The sequence below is a fragment of the Centroberyx gerrardi genome, chromosome 13, assembly GCF_048128805.1.
Source record: "Centroberyx gerrardi isolate f3 chromosome 13, fCenGer3.hap1.cur.20231027, whole genome shotgun sequence".
In the NCBI taxonomy this organism is placed as follows: Eukaryota; Metazoa; Chordata; class Actinopteri; order Beryciformes; family Berycidae; genus Centroberyx; species Centroberyx gerrardi.
In genome coordinates, this window is record NC_136009.1 from 7,383,980 (window position 1) to 7,395,464 (window position 11,485).

Below are 11,485 nucleotides of genomic sequence, written 5' to 3' on the forward strand. Positions count from 1 at the left end.
CATTGGTGGTTGAAAATTATCCATTAAGCTGACGACATGACTGAAGCACCTCAGGCTTCCAACTGGCAGACGGACAAACTGTGAATAGGTAAAAGCTCTTTATGCTGCACTTAACTTGGGTCGAACACAATGCAGCCATTTTCACAGAGCGCTGATAGTGTTTCTAAACCGCCGATGGTAAGTCAGCCTGGCCTTGGAGCTCTTTATAGATGTATAAAACGTACTGTTGGTCAACACCCTAAAACGCACACACAGTCCCTCTCTTCTCTCTCATACACACACACACACACACGCACAAAAACACACACACACACACACACTCACACACTCACACAAGAGGTCAATGTCCTGAATGCAGTTTAACATGCAGTTAAAAACCCACTCCTCATCATATTTTACACGTTATTCCCATACTGCAAGGACAATATCTTATATCTTTCACTCCAGCTGTGTGTGTGTGTGTGTGTGTGTGTGTGTGTGTGTGTGTGTGTATTGTGCTGTAAGATGGGATATGACCTTGGGCTCCGTTTGGCTTTCAACCCTGCATTTGTGGCGTCTGCATTATGTTCAAGCGGTGAGCTAAACTTTCTTCTTTTCGCACACATTTTCTTCATGAAACTTCCACAGGCTTTGTTCAAATGAGTTGTATTCACCAGATATGTTTCCTCTCTGTTTTGGTTTGTTATAAATGCATAGTAGAACTATACATTTCTGCATAGTTCTAATATGCACAATGAAAATCTGCAATTTTATCAGATGACCAGCCCACACCACCCTATCTTCAGGGATGTAGCGGAGTGGAAGCCCAATTAAAGTCAGTTTACACAACTTTTTTAGCAGCTTGCATATGACAGACAAAGCTTTAAATAGGCTATACGGTGAATGTCATACCAATGGTTGTTGCAGTGGTGCGGTGGTAAGTTGACATGTTTAGTGAAAGTGCTGGTTTGCCCAGAGAATAAGGTAGTAAACCACAGAACTTGAATGGATAGAACGGTCCTTCCACTGTTTGCTATGGTATTTGACTAGTACACCATAAAATGGTGACTATGGACTTTTAAGGGTTAGTTGCTATGGTGACAACACAAGTCTGGTCATTAAGGCCGTAAAGTGTGTCACACTTGCTTGAGAACTGTGCAGATGTGTCTGTTAGCAAACTGTCAAAACTCAACTGAAAGCTGACATTAGCAGCAAGGTTAATGCAGCATTATCAAAGATTGTGCTTCTCTCGCTAACGATAGCTCTGCCAGTCAACATCTGCATATTAGCAAAAGTAGCTGGTAAGCATCATCAAACAGTTACCTTTAATGTAATATAACCCCTTCAATGCTATAAAATAACCTAGTTTAGCCTTTAGTGGAGAAGAAAAGTTAGCCATGCCGACCATCCTGGAGCGTTGATTTGAATGTGAATGACCGTTCTATCCATTCAAGTTCTGTGTAGTATTCTCTCAGGGCCGTAAGAGCTTCACAGGGGCCCGGGTGCAAGAATAGCTATAGGACCCCCCTATCCCATGAAGCCCCCCGTACCTCAACCTAGCTATGTCACAAAATGGACTGAATGCAATTCAATTTCATGAATAATGAGTAATTATACAATTACACTTTACAGTAAATATAAAATCATTAATAAATTATATTTATTCAATGAAATATTGCAATACAGTTCGATGATTGAAACTGTATGTTGATTCAATGACAAAAAAACATGCCCATGATACATAGCTTGAGATTGCAAGACACTATACACATCATTTACAAACTACGCTCATCAGTAATTCACATCTGAATGCTGGGGGGCCCATTTTGTATTTAGAGGGCCTGTGATGGGGCCCCCACCACTGTTGTGGGCCCCCCTGCAGCCCTGGGATTTACACCCCTGTATATTCTACAGTATATACCCAGAGAAAGAGGTGGTATACACATGCCACTAGAAAACAACAACAGTTTTTTTCTCGATTTGTAATTGTTCATTTATCTCAAGGTCTAACCAAATCTAAAAGTTTCATTGCATATTGCCTGCCAAAAGCTGCCAAACTTTATTATCGGTGTTGTAACTGTGTGGTTACACTATAAAAGGCAGCTATAATTTAGGAGGCTATAAGTTTTGCTGAAACATTCCCTTTTGTCTGATCTCTTAGACGTTTTTATTCCCTGAGTCTTAATCCCACTGTACAATAAGTAACTACGATTTCTGCATGTTACTTATTGACCAATCACCTGATTTCTCTCAGTCAGTGAAGTCACACTTTTACTTATGTGTCTCTTCTTGCTTTATTATGGGCATCTTTCCATATGTGGGAGGGACGAGAGGAAGAAGACAATGAAGAGGATGATGGTGAATAGGAACAAGAAAAAAAGAATAAGAAAAAGAAAAACAAGAATGCGAACCATGAGTTAACCAAGAACAAGCGAGAGAGGAAGAGGGGGAAGGAAGAAAAGATTCTAAAGAAAGATACATATAGATAGATTCCTTTTTATCTACAGCTATAAAGGGGGGATTTGCGATGGAGGAATTAAAGGAGGGGAGGCCTTGATATGCAAATGAAGCTGCTGTTAATCAAAGCAATAAGATTAGCCTTCCAAATTGAGATGAAGAAAGGCTCCATTATCTGGGCCGAGTGTCATGTTTAATAACGCGGAACGGCATGGTAATTCACTACTGACGCAACTGGGTGTGTGTGTGTGTGTATGTTTGTGTGTGTGTGTGTGTGTGTGTGTGAGAGAGAGAGAGACAGAGAGAGAGATGGTGAGAGAGCAAAAGAGAGAACGAAAAGAGCTGGTCCCCCTGGGAAAGAGGCAAGTGTGTGTGTGTGCGTGTGTGTGTGTGTGTGCTTGGCTTTGATGCAAAAGTGTTATGCCATGTTGTATGGAGGAGGGTACCCTCAACGCATGAGTAACGGTGTGGTAAATGTTACATAGCAACCTTACACAGATACAGACACACACACACACACACACACAGACAATACTGCCTCCCCTGGTCTGATTATGTACTTTATAATTACACAAAAGAGAGAGACAGACACAGAGGGAGACAAGTGTAGCTGAAACAGACACTAACATTAATACTGAAATTAAAGGAAATGTACACTGGGAGGGTTAATGGACATAAACATTTAACTATGCCTATATACTCCATGACAGCTTGGATTGTGCACCAATATTTGTAGAAATGGTATGGGGAGAAACCAGGAGAAAAAGTAGCCAGCTTCCTCAAATTGTGCAGAGACTCAGTTTCCCATCATGCCGTGTGCTTCACTGAGCGACACCCTCCTAGACCCATGGCATTATGTGAGGATTCAGCTAATGCTGCATTCAGCTAATACGGCATGCCGACTGGGTAAAAAACCTTCACGTCAACCTCCTAGTGGTAATTACAATTCTGATAAATGGGACATTTTTCTGGACTTGGTGTCATGTTTTGGATGTATTTGTCCCGTTCTCCCAAAAAGTTGGCATTGCCAACTTTCACTTTCCTCCATTAACAGACGATTAACGAGATGTGACAGTTGGTGGAAGGAGTGAAAAGCCCATAGAAAAATCAACAAGTTCCAACAAGTTTATGCTCTTCAGGAAAGCCAAAGAAATACCAAAGAACAAATTCAGGTAAGGAAAAAAATGATGAATGCCAAAATGTTGGAAAAAAAAAAAAAAAATGTGGAAGCGTCCGTAAGTACACTTTAAGATCAAATTTGATCATACGCACGTTTCGTGAATGAGGCCCACTGAGCGACGCCAGGGAAGCAACGCGATTTATAGGCAATATGGTCTTAAAGCTACACTATGCAAGATTTTTATGTAAAAATACACCTAGGTCTTATCAGCCTAATCACAAAGTGGGCCACAATAGAGAAGAGCGTCCCATCCGCTGTAGGTTTATGCTATTTGTCCAAATGAAATTCTGGTGTTGGGTATGGACACTTGTATTGGAACTTAAGAGTGAAATCCAAACTGTCTCCTAAGCTGGACTCACCAACATTAGATCTTTTGCCTCTCTTGTCCCTTCAGTTTCCTTTGAAAAAGCATTAATGCAGCATTAATTTTGAGAACGCTCGCACTAACAATACCACTAGCGTGCGATAGAGGCTACCAACCATCTCCACCATGGTCTCATTTGTTTATAATTATACCAAGATATCACAATTAATTTGACAATGATATATTGATGTTTAAAAATGCCACACGTTGCACCTTTAACAGTGAAGAGAATGGGTTTGAATGGGAAGGGAGAGCTGCCTCAGTAACTCAGGCGACACACTGATATTATCATTAAACCTCCAGACAGAAATAGGCCACGGTAGTTTACAGCGGTAAGCATTCTGTTGTTATCTTCGCTGTTTCTCAATCCATCCTGACAGCCTTACGGTCCTTTGGGGAAGGAAACTGCAGTCACTGGTGATTATAAAGGATCCCCCCCGCTCCCACCCGCCCGCCCCCCACCTCCATCCAGGGAGCCAAATTATGCCCGCATTAATATTTCATATTACGCGGGACTTGCGGAGAAACCACATGTGTACTCAGCCCTTTGTCTTTCGTGTCAAATGAAATGTGCTCGGCAATCATCAGAGGGTGAGTTGAGGTGGCGAGGGGAGGGGTGATGGCAGGAGGAGGAGGAGGAGGAGGAGAGGAAGGGGAGGATGGAGCGGAATGAGATGATGGATGGGGAGAGGAGGTGAAAGGATGGTAGGAGGGAGACCAGGGAGGAGGAGGATGCAAGATGAGAGGAGAGGAGATGGGGAGAGGGGGTGAGGGAGAAGTGAAGGGAGGGAAGAAGTAGAGTGCAGAGTTGAGGGGAAAGGAGAGGAAAGACCAAGAGAGGAGAAGAAAGGGGCAGAGAGGAGAGAATATAGGAGAGGAGAGGAGAGATATGAAAGCAGAGGAGAGTAGAGAGATAAGAGATCAGGAAGAATAGATGAAAGCCAAGTAGAGCAGAGGGAAAGAGAAGAGAGGGGAGGAGAGGAAAGGGAAGAAGAGAAATACCTTGGTGCTCTAAATAATGTAGAGAGGTGAAGGCGTACGGTGGGCTGAGCAGGAGACAAAGAGCTTGGTTAAATGAATGTTTAACATGGCAGAGAGCAAGCCAGTGAAAACCAAACACAAGCTCTATGTTATATGCATATTTTTTTTTATTTAGTTAGCCTGTAATTACCCAGGTTAGTGATGAACAATTACTCCAAGAGAGAAACACGGTTAAAGGTGCTGCATGTAGCATTTTGACATCAATAAATGATAACCACAGGCATTAGTTTAATTACAGTAAACAAACAAGACCATCGCCAAGAAGATTGGCAGCTTCTACCAGCCTCTACACTGCATTTTACATTGTGTGACAGTGGGTCAGGTTGCTGGATTGCTTTACGGCACAAAACAGGAAGAGGGCGCTGTTCTTCCAGCTCAAATGGAGCTAAAGCTTTCAGAGTTTCTTTCAATGGCAGATGGTAAAGGAAACATGAAACATCACTTCCAACATGTTTATCCTCTTCAGTAAAGCTTCAATTTTTACTGCACCATAGCACGAAATTACCATATTGTACAGTATCTGCTGCAGCGGTTTGATCAGGTTGTTGATCAGTACGAATGTCTCAATTACTTGGCCAGGTGCTGAGATTTATGGCTTTCAAAACTCACTGTCTGCCCTGTCTCTCTGTTTTGGGATAGGGTCGCAATAAATGTAATTCTCAAGCCAAAAATTCAACTGATAAATCAGTATTATTAGGCTATTACAGTATTTTGAATTGTAATATGTTACCTCTTCACTAGATATTTCTGTTGGAACTCTGCTTCAATTAGCTAGCTTACTTGTCTCTATTGTGAAAAAGTTTATTTGTGTCATCTTTATTAAAGGCCCGCCTTAAGCTGCGCATACCACGTAACCGCCTAATGTCCTGGGTTTGAATACAGCCTGGGGCTTTTGTTACATGGCAACCCCTTGAGTCCCTTAGTGGTAGTATTTTACAGTTTGGCTAGCTAACAAAACATTTCGGCTAACAGGCTAGTATGATACTGAAAGACAGCTAACCTACCAGAGCACAGCTGTATAATAGAGTGGATCTCTTCTTCTTGACAATACATTGGTGTGTGTGTGTGGGAGAGAGAGAGAGAGAGAGAGAGAGAGAGAGAGAGAGAGAGAGAGAGAGAGAGAGAGAGAGAGAGAGAGAGAGAGAGAGAGAGAGAGAGAGAGAGAGAGAGAGAGAGAGAGAGAGAGAGAGAGGGAGGGGATTTTTTTGGTTGGTTTAAGCTGTGATATTGGCCAGCTTCACAGACACAACAGGTGGTGGGCATGAAACTAGCACTAAGCTAGTTTTCACTTCCCTCCCCCTGTGTCTGCCACTGTCTCTCATCAAAGCACAGTTGGTTGTTTTTGTCTTTCTCTTCTCTCCCTCTCTCTTTGTCTTACTTCTCCCTCTCCTGTCTCCCTTACTGTCCCTTCTCCCACCCCGTCCCAGTAACCTCAGGGTTGTGCACTTTGCCAACATGACATGCCAACCTAGAGATGTAGGTTAATGAATCCAACACTGGCACTCTAGAGACAACAGAAAGGAGAAGTCATCCAGATGTCACAAACCCTCAGGTCCCCACAATGCAGAATTATGGGAGTGCTAAAGGCGTCAAAGTTGCCAGACGTGTAACTGCAATATTGAATTAAGCAATATTGGTTACCAACATTTCCACGGAAAGGCCATCTTCATCATCATCAAATTGTAACTAATCCGGGTGTGGAATGCAGGCTAGACATCTATCTAGGTTGTTGAATGTTTGCCAGCACAGAGTGAGGGACGCACTCTTTTTTCAGTCTTCAAACACCTTATATTGACAGAGCATTTTTTTTCCCACTACACATGTAAACAGCTTACTCGAATTAATCTCACAGACAAAAAGCAATAATTTCATTGCATGCAAATGGAGAGAGTGTCTATCTCAAAGGTTTATCTGTCTGTAGCCCGCTCTGCAGCCTGTTTATGCTGTGCAGTATCTGCCTGCGTTCACAATGCACTGACCTACATCTTTCATTTTTTATCTAGAATGTTGATTGAATAGATCTAAATGAGGTCAAATATAAGTTTGGAGGCTACTCACAAGATCAATCATTTCATTATTACCTGGCTTGTGAAATTGAGTACTGAGTGAAATTCAGTTGTAATTTGGCTTTAACACAGCAGGTTACGTGTGACCCCCACCTCTTGTAGCTTTAAATAACTGCTAACAATGGAATGGGAGAAAGACAACTAATATCAGTTTCAATGCTGTGGGAGAATGGATGTAATTGGAGGACGAGAGCACAGTTTTGCAGAGTGATTGGTATTGGTTGAAGGCTTTCAGGTGTTTGGTGCTGTTGGGTTTGTGGTGCAGGACAGTAATTTTAATCCTGAAAGGTCTCTTCCGATTCGACATTTTTGCCAGAAATACATAGACAAAGAGATTATTTGTATTTATATAGGAAGACATAGAGGTTGTTTGTCCTGAAAGCTAGCAAAAGGATTCACGCTGGGAAGTCACTAAGAAAGCTCATCTTTAAAGCTGCACTAGGCAACTTCGCACTTTGGCGGCCCCAAGTGGCAGCGGGAGATAACTGTTTGAATTTTTCAAAGTTTGAAGGACTTCATTACCCAGAAGTCATGTGATGTCAGTAAACTGCGCAGCAACTCGGACCTGAATGTCTGTCCTTGGTGAGTCCAGCTTTCTCTGTACGGAGCGCTCATTCTCTGCTGTTTAGAAGAAAGTTTTGTATTTTGCTCTTAAGTTTTAATTTATCATGTCTTGTGGGAGGAGACTTCCCATCAGTCACCATACCCGACACCACAAATTAATTTGGGCAAATAGGATGAATTTACAGGGTCTTGATGAGGGGGGATGGGACGCTCCTCTCTGCTGCAGCTCCACTTTGTGATTTAGCCTGATAAGACGGGTGTATTTTTATATAAAAATCTTGCCTGGTGCAGCTTTTTTTTGACACTGGTCAAATCTTCTCATGCTTGTTTGAACAGGGTAATAACAGATCCCGCACAGCGTCACCCTGTTAGACACCCATCAGAAGATCAGATCAGTGCAAAAATAGCTATTAATCAAATGATTTGGGCCTATTGTTGAGGCAGCCTGGGTCCCTCTCAACCAAATCTCTTACACTTGTGATTGTCTGACCCCAAACAAAAAATAAAAGCCATAAATCACGTTTATCTGCCCTTCAAGATAAATGGCACATCCCTCAATAACTTTGATAACACTGGTCAGGTGGCGTTGGGTTCATCCCATTGTCCATAAATGGGGATGGTGTCACCAACAGATGGGGTTTCTCTTGTTGGAAACAAAGACACACACACACACACACATACACACACACACACACACACACACACACACACACACACACACAAATGCAATAACTGAGTGACTGATAGGTGCATGAGGTTCGAAAGACTGATTTAGAGAGAGGGAGAGAAAAAGAGAGTTAGCCAAAGGTCTCTCTATTTTTGCATATGATTTCATTGCTTCATTTGTTGCCCTGCTAACAAAGGCTTGATTTGCGATGAATGGAGTAACAATCTAAAAAAAATCATCAAACTCACTTTTGATAACTTAATCAATCAATAGTCATGACAGAATAATACTGTGGCTGCCCAAGAGGTAAGCTTCAGTTCAATCAATACACAACATGCTGTTTGGTAGTAATACCATGTCATCTGATGCGATGTGAGGGAAATTAATAGATGACATTAACAACGTACCGCAGGGAGCATTCCCCAAATGAATTCATAGTTCATATAATTATTCCAAACAGCCATATGTGGTTATATTGTAGAGGAAATACACATTATTTAAGTCCTTATGTAATATAATGCTAGAGTCTCCAGGGTGTTTGGATTTCAGTGAGGCCTTGACTGTAAGGTGAACGGAGTCAGTAGGATAATATGCAGGCAGACACCCACAGTCCTGGACCTTAGTTTTAATGCAGGAGTATCCATCAATACAACAGTAACACAAGAATATCAGTCGAACAGTTATATAATCTACAGGTCATGGTCCTCACATTTTGGAGTACGAAAAACCTGAGCAGATTATGGTAGATTAGACTATATTGAACCAAACAATTCATTTATTCATTCATTCATTTATTTTTTCACCTACAAGGCTTACTTAAAGTTTGCAACTCATGAAAACCAACAAACTCTTCCACTTAATGAAACAATGTCTTTGTATTTAGGTGTATCTGTATGGGAATCCATCAGTAGAGTACATTCTGCTATTATTATGCAATTATTATGCAGTTATTCTGGTGTGGTACCTGCAAATCAAAAAGTCTTTGAGGATATTTGACAGCATACAAACATTATAGTTGAAGGCAATCTTTATCTGACTATCTAACTATTCTTGACACCTTTAAATGGAGTCACCATGTCCAAGTGATGTAGCTGCTGAAGGATAAAACAGGCCTAAAGTGATTTGAGCATCATGGCCTTATCAATAGAACTCCAAACTGCAGAGGAGCCACAGTTGACTTCTGCAGCACAACACACTCTACTGCACACTGCTTGTCCAGAGTCACACCACACTGTGGACGAAGTTAGAAGGTTATTCTTTTTACATAGAGCCATTGCTGTGGGAATCGGGATACACAAACAAGAGTTATTTTAAAGAATGCCACACTAGGTATGAGTCATATAACCAGTCATAAAATAAATATCACCAACAAGACGACATGCGCTCTTAAGAAATTCATTAGGCCTCGTTATAATGAAAATCTGTATTGAGTAATAGATCATAGGCCTCTTCCATGAACCAGTGTGCCATGAAATACTTTGAGGGAATAATGAGAGTCCGAAATCCAGCAGCAGGAGAAATCCTTCTGGAGAATCCTGTTCTCTTCTCTTCTCTTCTCTTCTCTTCTCTTCTCTTCTCTTCTCTTCTCTTCTCTTCTCATCACTTCTCTCCTCTAATCTCCTCTCCTCTCCTCTCCTCTTCTCTTCCCTTCTCTCCTCGCCTCCTCTCCTCTTCTCTCCTCTCCTCTTCTCTTCTGTTCTCTTCTCTTCTCTTCTCATCACTTCTCTCCTCTAATCTCCTCTCCTCTCCTCTCCTCTTCTCTTCTCTTCTCTTCCCTTCTCTTCTCGTCTCTCCTCGCCTCTCCTCTCCTCTTCTCTCCTCTCCTCTTCTCTTCTGTTCTCTTCTCTTCTCTTCTCTTCTCTTCTCTTCTCTCCTCTGCTGAATTCCCTCTGCTCTCTTGATTTCAGGACTTGCTCTCTCACCTTCCACTTATGTATCCAGGAGTCTGTATTGGCAACTACTTGAAGCTTTCTACTTGTAATTACACACACACACACACACACACACGCACACACACACACACACACACACACACACACACACACACACACCTACACACACACACACGCACACACACTTGGAGAGCTGCTGGTTGGTTGGCTGGCTGATTAAAACTTGGTTGTGTGTGGTTGAGTGCGCTCGTATCACGCTGAGATTGCTGCAGCCTCTTGTTAACCCTCATTGTATGAAACAACCCAGTGGCTCACCTTCAAGCACTCTCATCAGCCCCTTACTCCCCTGCCTCTCTCGCTCTCAGCAAGTGTGTGTGTGTGTGTGTGTGTGCATCAACATGCTTGCCTGCGTATGTCTGCACGCACAAATGCCTGTTCATGTATTGACTGTGTGGTGATAGTGGGCAGAGGGTATGCTTGTGTGTGTGTGTGTGTGTGTGTGTCTGTGTACATGCAGTATTAGGGTTGGACTGATATATCAGTTTGCTGAAATATCGGCCTTTTATTAAAAATCGGATATGATGGATATGATGCAGATTATTATCCCTCCATTCATTTTCAAGCCGCTTATCCTAGGCAGGGTCGCTTATTACAGTTTTTTTTGATTGCCAAGACACATTTCTTGAAATTATGCTCCATTTCCCAAAACTCTAAACACAAATGCATAACTGCACACTCATCTTCACAAACTTCAAACTTCCATGTCAAAACCAAACTCTCCACTCAAAACCATGTAATCTTACATCTAAACTAAACTTTGCCTTCAGACATCACACAAAAGCCATCAAATACACGTACACTACAAAACAGCCATTACACACGGGTGGGATCAATTCAAAACACTACCGTAAAAACCTGTTACTGCAATGAATAATGGCGCTTATGGTTTTTCCCCAGAACAACCTCTTTACATGATGAACACAATATAAAGACACAACACATGTATACATTTTCAAAATTTTTAATTCCTCAATGTACTGTAGTAAAATAAACTGAAATTGAGTGAACAAGTAAATGTAGGCCCTACTGTAAAAATATGCAACTGATAAAGAACGTAGAATACAGTAAAATAATTTCCATGTATTTACCAATATAAACCAATGGAAAAAAAAAACAGTTTGTACATAAAGAAAGAAATCACATTTATTCTGCCTCAGCATCCCGTCTCTGGTCTGGGTCAGGCCAGAGATTCTCATCAACATCACATCACAAAAC